The sequence below is a fragment of the Hyla sarda genome, unplaced genomic scaffold (genome assembly GCF_029499605.1).
Source record: "Hyla sarda isolate aHylSar1 unplaced genomic scaffold, aHylSar1.hap1 scaffold_1520, whole genome shotgun sequence".
Lineage (NCBI taxonomy): Eukaryota > Metazoa > Chordata > Amphibia > Anura > Hylidae > Hyla > Hyla sarda.
In genome coordinates this window covers 33,306-45,794 of record NW_026608155.1, presented here as the reverse complement: position 1 = coordinate 45,794, position 12,489 = coordinate 33,306, and the positions used below count along the sequence as shown (strand labels likewise).

General features: G+C 46.3%; 6 non-coding genes across 6 annotated transcripts; all 6 read left to right on the top strand.

The window, feature by feature from the left end:
• Nucleotides 1–67: 67 nt before the first annotated feature.
• LOC130309278 (U2 spliceosomal RNA) lies at nt 68–258 on the top strand. The gene has a single exon (XR_008857966.1). It is a non-coding gene; the product is annotated as a U2 spliceosomal RNA (small nuclear RNA).
• A 2,097-nt stretch (nt 259–2,355) lies between these two features.
• LOC130309277 (U2 spliceosomal RNA) lies at nt 2,356–2,546 on the top strand. Its single transcript, XR_008857965.1, has one exon. It is a non-coding gene; the product is annotated as a U2 spliceosomal RNA (small nuclear RNA).
• A 2,081-nt stretch (nt 2,547–4,627) lies between these two features.
• Nucleotides 4,628–4,818, top strand: LOC130309276 (U2 spliceosomal RNA). The gene has a single exon (XR_008857964.1). It is a non-coding gene; the product is annotated as a U2 spliceosomal RNA (small nuclear RNA).
• A 2,084-nt stretch (nt 4,819–6,902) lies between these two features.
• Nucleotides 6,903–7,093, top strand: LOC130309274 (U2 spliceosomal RNA). The gene has a single exon (XR_008857962.1). It is a non-coding gene; the product is annotated as a U2 spliceosomal RNA (small nuclear RNA).
• A 2,085-nt stretch (nt 7,094–9,178) lies between these two features.
• On the top strand, nt 9,179–9,369 carry LOC130309273 (U2 spliceosomal RNA). The gene has a single exon (XR_008857961.1). It is a non-coding gene; the product is annotated as a U2 spliceosomal RNA (small nuclear RNA).
• Nucleotides 9,370–11,459: 2,090 nt separating this feature from the next.
• LOC130309272 (U2 spliceosomal RNA) lies at nt 11,460–11,650 on the top strand. The gene has a single exon (XR_008857960.1). It is a non-coding gene; the product is annotated as a U2 spliceosomal RNA (small nuclear RNA).
• The last annotated feature ends 839 nt before the right edge of the window (nt 11,651–12,489 follow it).

Here is a 12,489-nt window from a genome sequence, read left to right as displayed (position 1 = left end):
CTCCCTGACAGCAAGCAGTGATAGTGCCCATGAAGGGGACCTTGTTGGGCCCGCCCCTTTCACGGTTATCGCTTCTCGGCCTTTTGGCTAAGATCAAGTGTAGTATCTGTTCTTATCAGTTTAATATCTGATACGTCCCCTATCTGGGGACCATATATTAAATGGATTTTTGAGAACGGGGGCCGATTTCGAAGCTTGCTTCCGTCGCCCTATGCATTGACCCGATATGGCAGTATCTTCGGGTACAGTGCACCACCCCCTTACAGGGTTAAAAAGAAAGATTCCTACTTTCATTGCTACCTGCTTGCTGGCTAGCCAGCTAGCCAGCCCTGTGGGCCTTGCTGCTGCTGCTGCTGCAGCCAAAAAACAAAAGGTGGTGCTGCTGCTGCTTCTGCTTCTGCTTGTGTCTGGCCGCTGTTGGAGCGTCCAGGCACAGGACTTCTGCTGCTGCTGACTAAATGGCCTCCTTAATTGGATCATTTGAGTAGCCAGCACACCTGTGCAGGTAGGGCATGACATGATAGGCAGCTGCCTTGATAGCGGGTGGGTGCTGAATGTTCCTAATTGACAAAATAAGATTAATGCTTATGAAGAAATATAAAATCTCATCCCTTCCCCAATATCGCGCCACACCCCTACCCCTTAATTCCCTGGTTGAACTTGATGGACATATGTCTTTTTTCGACCGTACTAACTATGTAACTATGTAACATAACATGGGGGGGGGGGGGTCTCCTGGCTGTTCACACAGGTGTGTCATTGCTGTACATTGACCATGCATTGCTTCTGTGGTATTGCAAAGGCAAAGACAAATGCTTCCAGCCATCCATTGCACTAATGGATTGGTCATCAGCTGGCTGTCTATGTCCCGCATCAATATAGACCAAAGTACAGAGGGTTAGGCTATGCTATTGTGCACCTACCTGATGCATCAGAAGGTGCGAGGCCCTTGCTAAATTCTGTGCACAGACTTTGAGATCTATGCTTTAGACTGTATCTAAACCTGCTCCAACATGGACTGACATTCTGGCCTACTTTCAGCCGATGCGACTTGTCTGTCGCTGAACAGTCGCTTTTTATGTATTCAGCACCTATGTATAATGTTGTAAAAATGCTCTAGAAGCTAAAGTCGCAGAAATGTCACACATATTTGGCCTGCAACTTTCTGTGCGACAAATTCAGACAGGAAAAATCAGTATAAATCCTTAGAAAATTATCCCCCAGTGTCTCCATCTGCTGGCGGTATTGAATAAGCATTGCTGCACTGATGGGGTATGCATTAGACGAAAAAAAAGAAGAAAAAGAAGAATAATACGCCCAGAAAAGAGGCGAAAAGGAGAAAAACGTAAAAAAACGTGAAAAAAAAGTAAGAGGAAGAGAAGGGAAAAAAAGGTGGAAATGGGTTTAAAAGTGATTTCGGCGGAGAAATATATATATATATATATATATATATATATATATATATATATATATATATATATACGCGCACACACACACATATATATAAACGTATTCTCCGTTGAGATATTGCAGCCGCTGCTGTGTCCAGGCCCAGGAGCCTTAGCACTGTGCTGTGATGTCACTCAATACCACTGACATCACTAGGTGTAAACAACATCTCTCCTTTGCTGTGTATGTGACTATGGAGCTGTTTGGTGATGTCGTCTATTATGGCCTTCATAGAAGCAACAGGAGATTGTTGCATCCATCTAGAACCCTCAGAACTACAGTGCTATGATGTCACTCACTTCCACAGGCCTTGCAGAGTGTAAACAACAACAACCCAGCTTTGTTGTGTATGTAACCATAGGGATTTGTGATGTCACCTAGAACCTTCACAGCAGCGACAGCTTTATGAGGAGCATCAGCACTGCTCTGCCTGAGCAGAACCATCACCGCCATAGGTTGTCAAATAACCCGGGTTTAACCCACACAGGTAAGTCCAATGGGGTGCAGGCATGTCCTCTATGCTTACAGCTTCCCGTGGGTGTTGGTTTGATACCGTTTGGGGACAGCCAAGGAGGCATCTGCAGGCAACAAAGGTAGGTGTGTGCTTGTGTGTGTGTTTCCTATGCAGATCCTAAGCCCAGTGTCACATGCAAGTAGGAGGAGTAAGAAGGGTTCCTGGCAAATCCGGGTTATGGATTGCATTTAAAAAGGCCCCGTGGGAGTGCAATGGGCCCCTGTCTTGCTGCTTAGCAATAATGGTATGGGTTTAGGTTCTGCTGTGTGTACTGGTGGTTGACTGCCCCCCAGCCCAGAGTGTGCATGGAAAATTGTCTGGCAGCCTCCCTGACAGCAAGCAGTGATAGTGCCCATGAAGGGGACCTTGTTGGGCCCGCCCCTTTCACGGTTATCGCTTCTCGGCCTTTTGGCTAAGATCAAGTGTAGTATCTGTTCTTATCAGTTTAATATCTGATACGTCCCCTATCTGGGGACCATATATTAAATGGATTTTTGAGAACGGGGGCCGATTTCGAAGCTTGCTTCCGTCGCCCTATGCATTGACCCGATATGGCAGTATCTTCGGGTACAGTGCACCACCCCCTTACAGGGTTAAAAAGAAAGATTCCTACTTTCATTGCTACCTGCTTGCTGGCTAGCCAGCTAGCCAGCCCTGTGGGCCTTGCTGCTGCTGCTGCTGCAGCCAAAAAACAAAAGGTGGTGCTGCTGCTGCTTCTGCTTCTGCTTGTGTCTGGCCGCTGTTGGAGCGTCCAGGCACAGGACTTCTGCTGCTGCTGACTAAATGGCCTCCTTAATTGGATCATTTGAGTAGCCAGCACACCTGTGCAGGTAGGGCATGACATGATAGGCAGCTGCCTTGATAGCGGGTGGGTGCTGAATGTTCCTAATTGACAAAATAAGATTAATGCTTATGAAGAAATATAAAATCTCATCCCTTCCCCAATATCGCGCCACACCCCTACCCCTTAATTCCCTGGTTGAACTTGATGGACATATGTCTTTTTTCGACCGTACTAACTATGTAACTATGTAACATAACATGGGGGGGGGGGTCTCCTGGCTGTTCACACAGGTGTGTCATTGCTGTACATTGACCATGCATTGCTTCTGTGGTATTGCAAAGGCAAAGACAAATGCTTCCAGCCATCCATTGCACTAATGGATTGGTCATCAGCTGGCTGTCTATGTCCCGCATCAATATAGACCAAAGTACAGAGGGTTAGGCTATGCTATTGTGCACCTACCTGATGCATCAGAAGGTGCGAGGCCCTTGCTAAATTCTGTGCACAGACTTTGAGATCTATGCTTTAGACTGTATCTAAACCTGCTCCAACATGGACTGACATTCTGGCCTACTTTCAGCCGATGCGACTTGTCTGTCGCTGAACAGTCGCTTTTTATGTATTCAGCACCTATGTATAATGTTGTAAAAATGCTCTAGAAGCTAAAGTCGCAGAAATGTCACACATATTTGGCCTGCAACTTTCTGTGCGACAAATTCAGACAGGAAAAATCAGTATAAATCCTTAGAAAATTATCCCCCAGTGTCTCCATCTGCTGGCGGTATTGAATAAGCATTGCTGCACTGATGGGGTATGCATTAGACGAAAAAAAAGAAGAAAAAGAAGAATAATACGCCCAGAAAAGAGGCGAAAAGGAGAAAAACGTAAAAAAACGTGAAAAAAAAGTAAGAGGAAGAGAAGGGAAAAAAAGGTGGAAATGGGTTTAAAAGTGATTTCGGCGGAGAAATATATATATATATATATATATATATATATATATATATATACGCGCACACACACACATATATATAAACGTATTCTCCGTTGAGATATTGCAGCCGCTGCTGTGTCCAGGCCCAGGAGCCTTAGCACTGTGCTGTGATGTCACTCAATACCACTGACATCACTAGGTGTAAACAACATCTCTCCTTTGCTGTGTATGTGACTATGGAGCTGTTTGGTGATGTCGTCTATTATGGCCTTCATAGAAGCAACAGGAGATTGTTGCATCCATCTAGAACCCTCAGAACTACAGTGCTATGATGTCACTCACTTCCACAGGCCTTGCAGAGTGTAAACAACAACAACCCAGCTTTGTTGTGTATGTAACCATAGGGATTTGTGATGTCACCTAGAACCTTCACAGCAGCGACAGCTTTATGAGGAGCATCAGCACTGCTCTGCCTGAGCAGAACCATCACCGCCATAGGTTGTCAAATAACCCGGGTTTAACCCACACAGGTAAGTCCAATGGGGTGCAGGCATGTCCTCTATGCTTACAGCTTCCCGTGGGTGTTGGTTTGATACCGTTTGGGGACAGCCAAGGAGGCATCTGCAGGCAACAAAGGTAGGTGTGTGCTTGTGTGTGTGTTTCCTATGCAGATCCTAAGCCCAGTGTCACATGCAAGTAGGAGGAGTAAGAAGGGTTCCTGGCAAATCCGGGTTATGGATTGCATTTAAAAAGGCCCCGTGGGAGTGCAATGGGCCCCTGTCTTGCTGCTTAGCAATAATGGTATGGGTTTAGGTTCTGCTGTGTGTACTGGTGGTTGACTGCCCCCCAGCCCAGAGTGTGCATGGAAAATTGTCTGGCAGCCTCCCTGACAGCAAGCAGTGATAGTGCCCATGAAGGGGACCTTGTTGGGCCCGCCCCTTTCACGGTTATCGCTTCTCGGCCTTTTGGCTAAGATCAAGTGTAGTATCTGTTCTTATCAGTTTAATATCTGATACGTCCCCTATCTGGGGACCATATATTAAATGGATTTTTGAGAACGGGGGCCGATTTCGAAGCTTGCTTCCGTCGCCCTATGCATTGACCCGATATGGCAGTATCTTCGGGTACAGTGCACCACCCCCTTACAGGGTTAAAAAGAAAGATTCCTACTTTCATTGCTACCTGCTTGCTGGCTAGCCAGCTAGCCAGCCCTGTGGGCCTTGCTGCTGCTGCTGCTGCTGCAGCCAAAAAACAAAAGGTGGTGCTGCTGCTGCTTCTGCTTCTGCTTGTGTCTGGCCGCTGTTGGAGCGTCCAGGCACAGGACTTCTGCTGCTGCTGACTAAATGGCCTCCTTAATTGGATCATTTGAGTAGCCAGCACACCTGTGCAGGTAGGGCATGACATGATAGGCAGCTGCCTTGATAGCGGGTGGGTGCTGAATGTTCCTAATTGACAAAATAAGATTAATGCTTATGAAGAAATATAAAATCTCATCCCTTCCCCAATATCGCGCCACACCCCTACCCCTTAATTCCCTGGTTGAACTTGATGGACATATGTCTTTTTTCGACCGTACTAACTATGTAACTATGTAACATAACATGGGGGGGGGGGTCTCCTGGCTGTTCACACAGGTGTGTCATTGCTGTACATTGACCATGCATTGCTTCTGTGGTATTGCAAAGGCAAAGACAAATGCTTCCAGACATCCATTGCACTAATGGATTGGTCATCAGCTGGCTGTCTATGTCCCGCATCAATATAGACCAAAGTACAGAGGGTTAGGCTATGCTATTGTGCACCTACCTGATGCATCAGAAGGTGCGAGGCCCTTGCTAAATTCTGTGCACAGACTTTGAGATCTATGCTTTAGACTGTATCTAAACCTGCTCCAACATGGACTGACATTCTGGCCTACTTTCAGCCGATGCGACTTGTCTGTCGCTGAACAGTCGCTTTTTATGTATTCAGCACCTATGTATAATGTTGTAAAAATGCTCTAGAAGCTAAAGTCGCAGAAATGTCACACATATTTGGCCTGCAACTTTCTGTGCGACAAATTCAGACAGGAAAAATCAGTATAAATCCTTAGAAAATTATCCCCCAGTGTCTCCATCTGCTGGCGGTATTGAATAAGCATTGCTGCACTGATGGGGTATGCATTAGACGAAAAAAAAGAAGAAAAAGAAGAATAATACGCCCAGAAAAGAGGCGAAAAGGAGAAAAACGTAAAAAAACGTGAAAAAAAAGTAAGAGGAAGAGAAGGGAAAAAAAGGTGGAAATGGGTTTAAAAGTGATTTCGGCGGAGAATATATATATATATATATATATATATATATATATATATATATACGCGCACACACACACATATATATAAACGTATTCTCCGTTGAGATATTGCAGCCGCTGCTGTGTCCAGGCCCAGGAGCCTTAGCACTGTGCTGTGATGTCACTCAATACCACTGACATCACTAGGTGTAAACAACATCTCTCCTTTGCTGTGTATGTGACTATGGAGCTGTTTGGTGATGTCGTCTATTATGGCCTTCATAGAAGCAACAGGAGATTGTTGCATCCATCTAGAACCCTCAGAACTACAGTGCTATGATGTCACTCACTTCCACAGGCCTTGCAGAGTGTAAACAACAACAACCCAGCTTTGTTGTGTATGTAACCATAGGGATTTGTGATGTCACCTAGAACCTTCACAGCAGCGACAGCTTTATGAGGAGCATCAGCACTGCTCTGCCTGAGCAGAACCATCACCGCCATAGGTTGTCAAATAACCCGGGTTTAACCCACACAGGTAAGTCCAATGGGGTGCAGGCATGTCCTCTATGCTTACAGCTTCCCGTGGGTGTTGGTTTGATACCGTTTGGGGACAGCCAAGGAGGCATCTGCAGGCAACAAAGGTAGTGTGTGCTTGTGTGTGTGTTTCCTATGCAGATCCTAAGCCCAGTGTCACATGCAAGTAGGAGGAGTAAGAAGGGTTCCTGGCAAATCCGGGTTATGGATTGCATTTAAAAAGGCCCCGTGGGAGTGCAATGGGCCCCTGTCTTGCTGCTTAGCAATAATGGTATGGGTTTAGGTTCTGCTGTGTGTACTGGTGGTTGACTGCCCCCCAGCCCAGAGTGTGCATGGAAAATTGTCTGGCAGCCTCCCTGACAGCAAGCAGTGATAGTGCCCATGAAGGGGACCTTGTTGGGCCCGCCCCTTTCACGGTTATCGCTTCTCGGCCTTTTGGCTAAGATCAAGTGTAGTATCTGTTCTTATCAGTTTAATATCTGATACGTCCCCTATCTGGGGACCATATATTAAATGGATTTTTGAGAACGGGGGCCGATTTCGAAGCTTGCTTCCGTCGCCCTATGCATTGACCCGATATGGCAGTATCTTCGGGTACAGTGCACCACCCCCTTACAGGGTTAAAAAGAAAGATTCCTACTTTCATTGCTACCTGCTTGCTGGCTAGCCAGCTAGCCAGCCCTGTGGGCCTTGCTGCTGCTGCTGCTGCAGCCAAAAAACAAAAGGTGGTGCTGCTGCTGCTTCTGCTTCTGCTTGTGTCTGGCCGCTGTTGGAGCGTCCAGGCACAGGACTTCTGCTGCTGCTGACTAAATGGCCTCCTTAATTGGATCATTTGAGTAGCCAGCACACCTGTGCAGGTAGGGCATGACATGATAGGCAGCTGCCTTGATAGCGGGTGGGTGCTGAATGTTCCTAATTGACAAAATAAGATTAATGCTTATGAAGAAATATAAAATCTCATCCCTTCCCCAATATCGCGCCACACCCCTACCCCTTAATTCCCTGGTTGAACTTGATGGACATATGTCTTTTTTCGACCGTACTAACTATGTAACTATGTAACATAACATGGGGGGGGGGGGGGGGGGGTCTCCTGGCTGTTCACACAGGTGTGTCATTGCTGTACATTGACCATGCATTGCTTCTGTGGTATTGCAAAGGCAAAGACAAATGCTTCCAGCCATCCATTGCACTAATGGATTGGTCATCAGCTGGCTGTCTATGTCCCGCATCAATATAGACCAAAGTACAGAGGGTTAGGCTATGCTATTGTGCACCTACCTGATGCATCAGAAGGTGCGAGGCCCTTGCTAAATTCTGTGCACAGACTTTGAGATCTATGCTTTAGACTGTATCTAAACCTGCTCCAACATGGACTGACATTCTGGCCTACTTTCAGCCGATGCGACTTGTCTGTCGCTGAACAGTCGCTTTTTATGTATTCAGCACCTATGTATAATGTTGTAAAAATGCTCTAGAAGCTAAAGTCGCAGAAATGTCACACATATTTGGCCTGCAACTTTCTGTGCGACAAATTCAGACAGGAAAAATCAGTATAAATCCTTAGAAAATTATCCCCCAGTGTCTCCATCTGCTGGCGGTATTGAATAAGCATTGCTGCACTGATGGGGTATGCATTAGACGAAAAAAAAGAAGAAAAAGAAGAATAATACGCCCAGAAAAGAGGCGAAAAGGAGAAAAACGTAAAAAAACTTGAAAAAAAAGTAAGAGGAAGAGAAGGGAAAAAAAGGTGGAAATGGGTTTAAAAGTGATTTCGGCGGAGAAATATATATATATATATATATATATATATATATATATACGCGCACACACACACATATATATAAACGTATTCTCCGTTGAGATATTGCAGCCGCTGCTGTGTCCAGGCCCAGGAGCCTTAGCACTGTGCTGTGATGTCACTCAATACCACTGACATCACTAGGTGTAAACAACATCTCTCCTTTGCTGTGTATGTGACTATGGAGCTGTTTGGTGATGTCGTCTATTATGGCCTTCATAGAAGCAACAGGAGATTGTTGCATCCATCTAGAACCCTCAGAACTACAGTGCTATGATGTCACTCACTTCCACAGGCCTTGCAGAGTGTAAACAACAACAACCCAGCTTTGTTGTGTATGTAACCATAGGGATTTGTGATGTCACCTAGAACCTTCACAGCAGCGACAGCTTTATGAGGAGCATCAGCACTGCTCTGCCTGAGCAGAACCATCACCGCCATAGGTTGTCAAATAACCCGGGTTTAACCCACACAGGTAAGTCCAATGGGGTGCAGGCATGTCCTCTATGCTTACAGCTTCCCGTGGGTGTTGGTTTGATACCGTTTGGGGACAGCCAAGGAGGCATCTGCAGGCAACAAAGGTAGGTGTGTGCTTGTGTGTGTGTTTCCTATGCAGATCCTAAGCCCAGTGTCACATGCAAGTAGGAGGAGTAAGAAGGGTTCCTGGCAAATCCGGGTTATGGATTGCATTTAAAAAGGCCCTGTGGGAGTGCAATGGGCCCCTGTCTTGCTGCTTAGCAATAATGGTATGGGTTTAGGTTCTGCTGTGTGTACTGGTGGTTGACTGCCCCCCAGCCCAGAGTGTGCATGGAAAATTGTCTGGCAGCCTCCCTGACAGCAAGCAGTGATAGTGCCCATGAAGGGGACCTTGTTGGGCCCGCCCCTTTCACGGTTATCGCTTCTCGGCCTTTTGGCTAAGATCAAGTGTAGTATCTGTTCTTATCAGTTTAATATCTGATACGTCCCCTATCTGGGGACCATATATTAAATGGATTTTTGAGAACGGGGGCCGATTTCGAAGCTTGCTTCCGTCGCCCTATGCATTGACCCGATATGGCAGTATCTTCGGGTACAGTGCACCACCCCCTTACAGGGTTAAAAAGAAAGATTCCTACTTTCATTGCTACCTGCTTGCTGGCTAGCCAGCTAGCCAGCCCTGTGGGCCTTGCTGCTGCTGCTGCTGCAGCCAAAAAACAAAAGGTGGTGCTGCTGCTGCTTCTGCTTCTGCTTGTGTCTGGCCGCTGTTGGAGCGTCCAGGCACAGGACTTCTGCTGCTGCTGACTAAATGGCCTCCTTAATTGGATCATTTGAGTAGCCAGCACACCTGTGCAGGTAGGGCATGACATGATAGGCAGCTGCCTTGATAGCGGGTGGGTGCTGAATGTTCCTAATTGACAAAATAAGATTAATGCTTATGAAGAAATATAAAATCTCATCCCTTCCCCAATATCGCGCCACACCCCTACCCCTTAATTCCCTGGTTGAACTTGATGGACATATGTCTTTTTTCGACCGTACTAACTATGTAACTATGTAACATAACATGGGGGGGGGGGGTCTCCTGGCTGTTCACACAGGTGTGTCATTGCTGTACATTGACCATGCATTGCTTCTGTGGTATTGCAAAGGCAAAGACAAATGCTTCCAGCCATCCATTGCACTAATGGATTGGTCATCAGCTGGCTGTCTATGTCCCGCATCAATATAGACCAAAGTACAGAGGGTTAGGCTATGCTATTGTGCACCTACCTGATGCATCAGAAGGTGCGAGGCCCTTGCTAAATTCTGTGCACAGACTTTGAGATCTATGCTTTAGACTGTATCTAAACCTGCTCCAACATGGACTGACATTCTGGCCTACTTTCAGCCGATGCGACTTGTCTGTCGCTGAACAGTCGCTTTTTATGTATTCAGCACCTATGTATAATGTTGTAAAAATGCTCTAGAAGCTAAAGTCGCAGAAATGTCACACATATTTGGCCTGCAACTTTCTGTGCGACAAATTCAGACAGGAAAAATCAGTATAAATCCTTAGAAAATTATCCCCCAGTGTCTCCATCTGCTGGCGGTATTGAATAAGCATTGCTGCACTGATGGGGTATGCATTAGACGAAAAAAAAGAAGAAAAAGAAGAATAATACGCCCAGAAAAGAGGCGAAAAGGAGAAAAACGTAAAAAAACGTGAAAAAAAAGTAAGAGGAAGAGAAGGGAAAAAAAGGTGGAAATGGGTTTAAAAGTGATTTCGGCGGAGAAATATATATATATATATATATATATATATATATATATATATATATATATACGCGCACACACACACATATATATAAACGTATTCTCCGTTGAGATATTGCAGCCGCTGCTGTGTCCAGGCCCAGGAGCCTTAGCACTGTGCTGTGATGTCACTCAATACCACTGACATCACTAGGTGTAAACAACATCTCTCCTTTGCTGTGTATGTGACTATGGAGCTGTTTGGTGATGTCGTCTATTATGGCCTTCATAGAAGCAACAGGAGATTGTTGCATCCATCTAGAACCCTCAGAACTACAGTGCTATGATGTCACTCACTTCCACAGGCCTTGCAGAGTGTAAACAACAACAACCCAGCTTTGTTGTGTATGTAACCATAGGGATTTGTGATGTCACCTAGAACCTTCACAGCAGCGACAGCTTTATGAGGAGCATCAGCACTGCTCTGCCTGAGCAGAACCATCACCGCCATAGGTTGTCAAATAACCCGGGTTTAACCCACACAGGTAAGTCCAATGGGGTGCAGGCATGTCCTCTATGCTTACAGCTTCCCGTGGGTGTTGGTTTGATACCGTTTGGGGACAGCCAAGGAGGCATCTGCAGGCAACAAAGGTAGGTGTGTGCTTGTGTGTGTGTTTCCTATGCAGATCCTAAGCCCAGTGTCACATGCAAGTAGGAGGAGTAAGAAGGGTTCCTGGCAAATCCGGGTTATGGATTGCATTTAAAAAGGCCCCGTGGGAGTGCAATGGGCCCCTGTCTTGCTGCTTAGCAATAATGGTATGGGTTTAGGTTCTGCTGTGTGTACTGGTGGTTGACTGCCCCCCAGCCCAGAGTGTGCATGGAAAATTGTCTGGCAGCCTCCCTGACAGCAAGCAGTGATAGTGCCCATGAAGGGGACCTTGTTGGGCCCGCCCCTTTCACGGTTATCGCTTCTCGGCCTTTTGGCTAAGATCAAGTGTAGTATCTGTTCTTATCAGTTTAATATCTGATACGTCCCCTATCTGGGGACCATATATTAAATGGATTTTTGAGAACGGGGGCCGATTTCGAAGCTTGCTTCCGTCGCCCTATGCATTGACCCGATATGGCAGTATCTTCGGGTACAGTGCACCACCCCCTTACAGGGTTAAAAAGAAAGATTCCTACTTTCATTGCTACCTGCTTGCTGGCTAGCCAGCTAGCCAGCCCTGTGGGCCTTGCTGCTGCTGCTGCTGCAGCCAAAAAACAAAAGGTGGTGCTGCTGCTGCTTCTGCTTCTGCTTGTGTCTGGCTGCTGTTGGAGCGTCCAGGCACAGGACTTCTGCTGCTGCTGACTAAATGGCCTCCTTAATTGGATCATTTGAGTAGCCAGCACACCTGTGCAGGTAGGGCATGACATGATAGGCAGCTGCCTTGATAGCGGGTGGGTGCTGAATGTTCCTAATTGACAAAATAAGATTAATGCTTATGAAGAAATATAAAATCTCATCCCTTCCCCAATATCGCGCCACACCCCTACCCCTTAATTCCCTGGTTGAACTTGATGGACATATGTCTTTTTTCGACCGTACTAACTATGTAACTATGTAACATAACATGGGGGGGGGGGGGGGGGTCTCCTGGCTGTTCACACAGGTGTGTCATTGCTGTACATTGACCATGCATTGCTTCTGTGGTATTGCAAAGGCAAAGACAAATGCTTCCAGCCATCCATTGCACTAATGGATTGGTCATCAGCTGGCTGTCTATGTCCCGCATCAATATAGACCAAAGTACAGAGGGTTAGGCTATGCTATTGTGCACCTACCTGATGCATCAGAAGGTGCGAGGCCCTTGCTAAATTCTGTGCACAGACTTTGAGATCTATGCTTTAGACTGTATCTAAACCTGCTCCAACATGGACTGACATTCTGGCCTACTTTCAGCCGATGCGACTTGTCTGTCGCTGAACAGTCGCTTTTTATGTATTCAGCACCT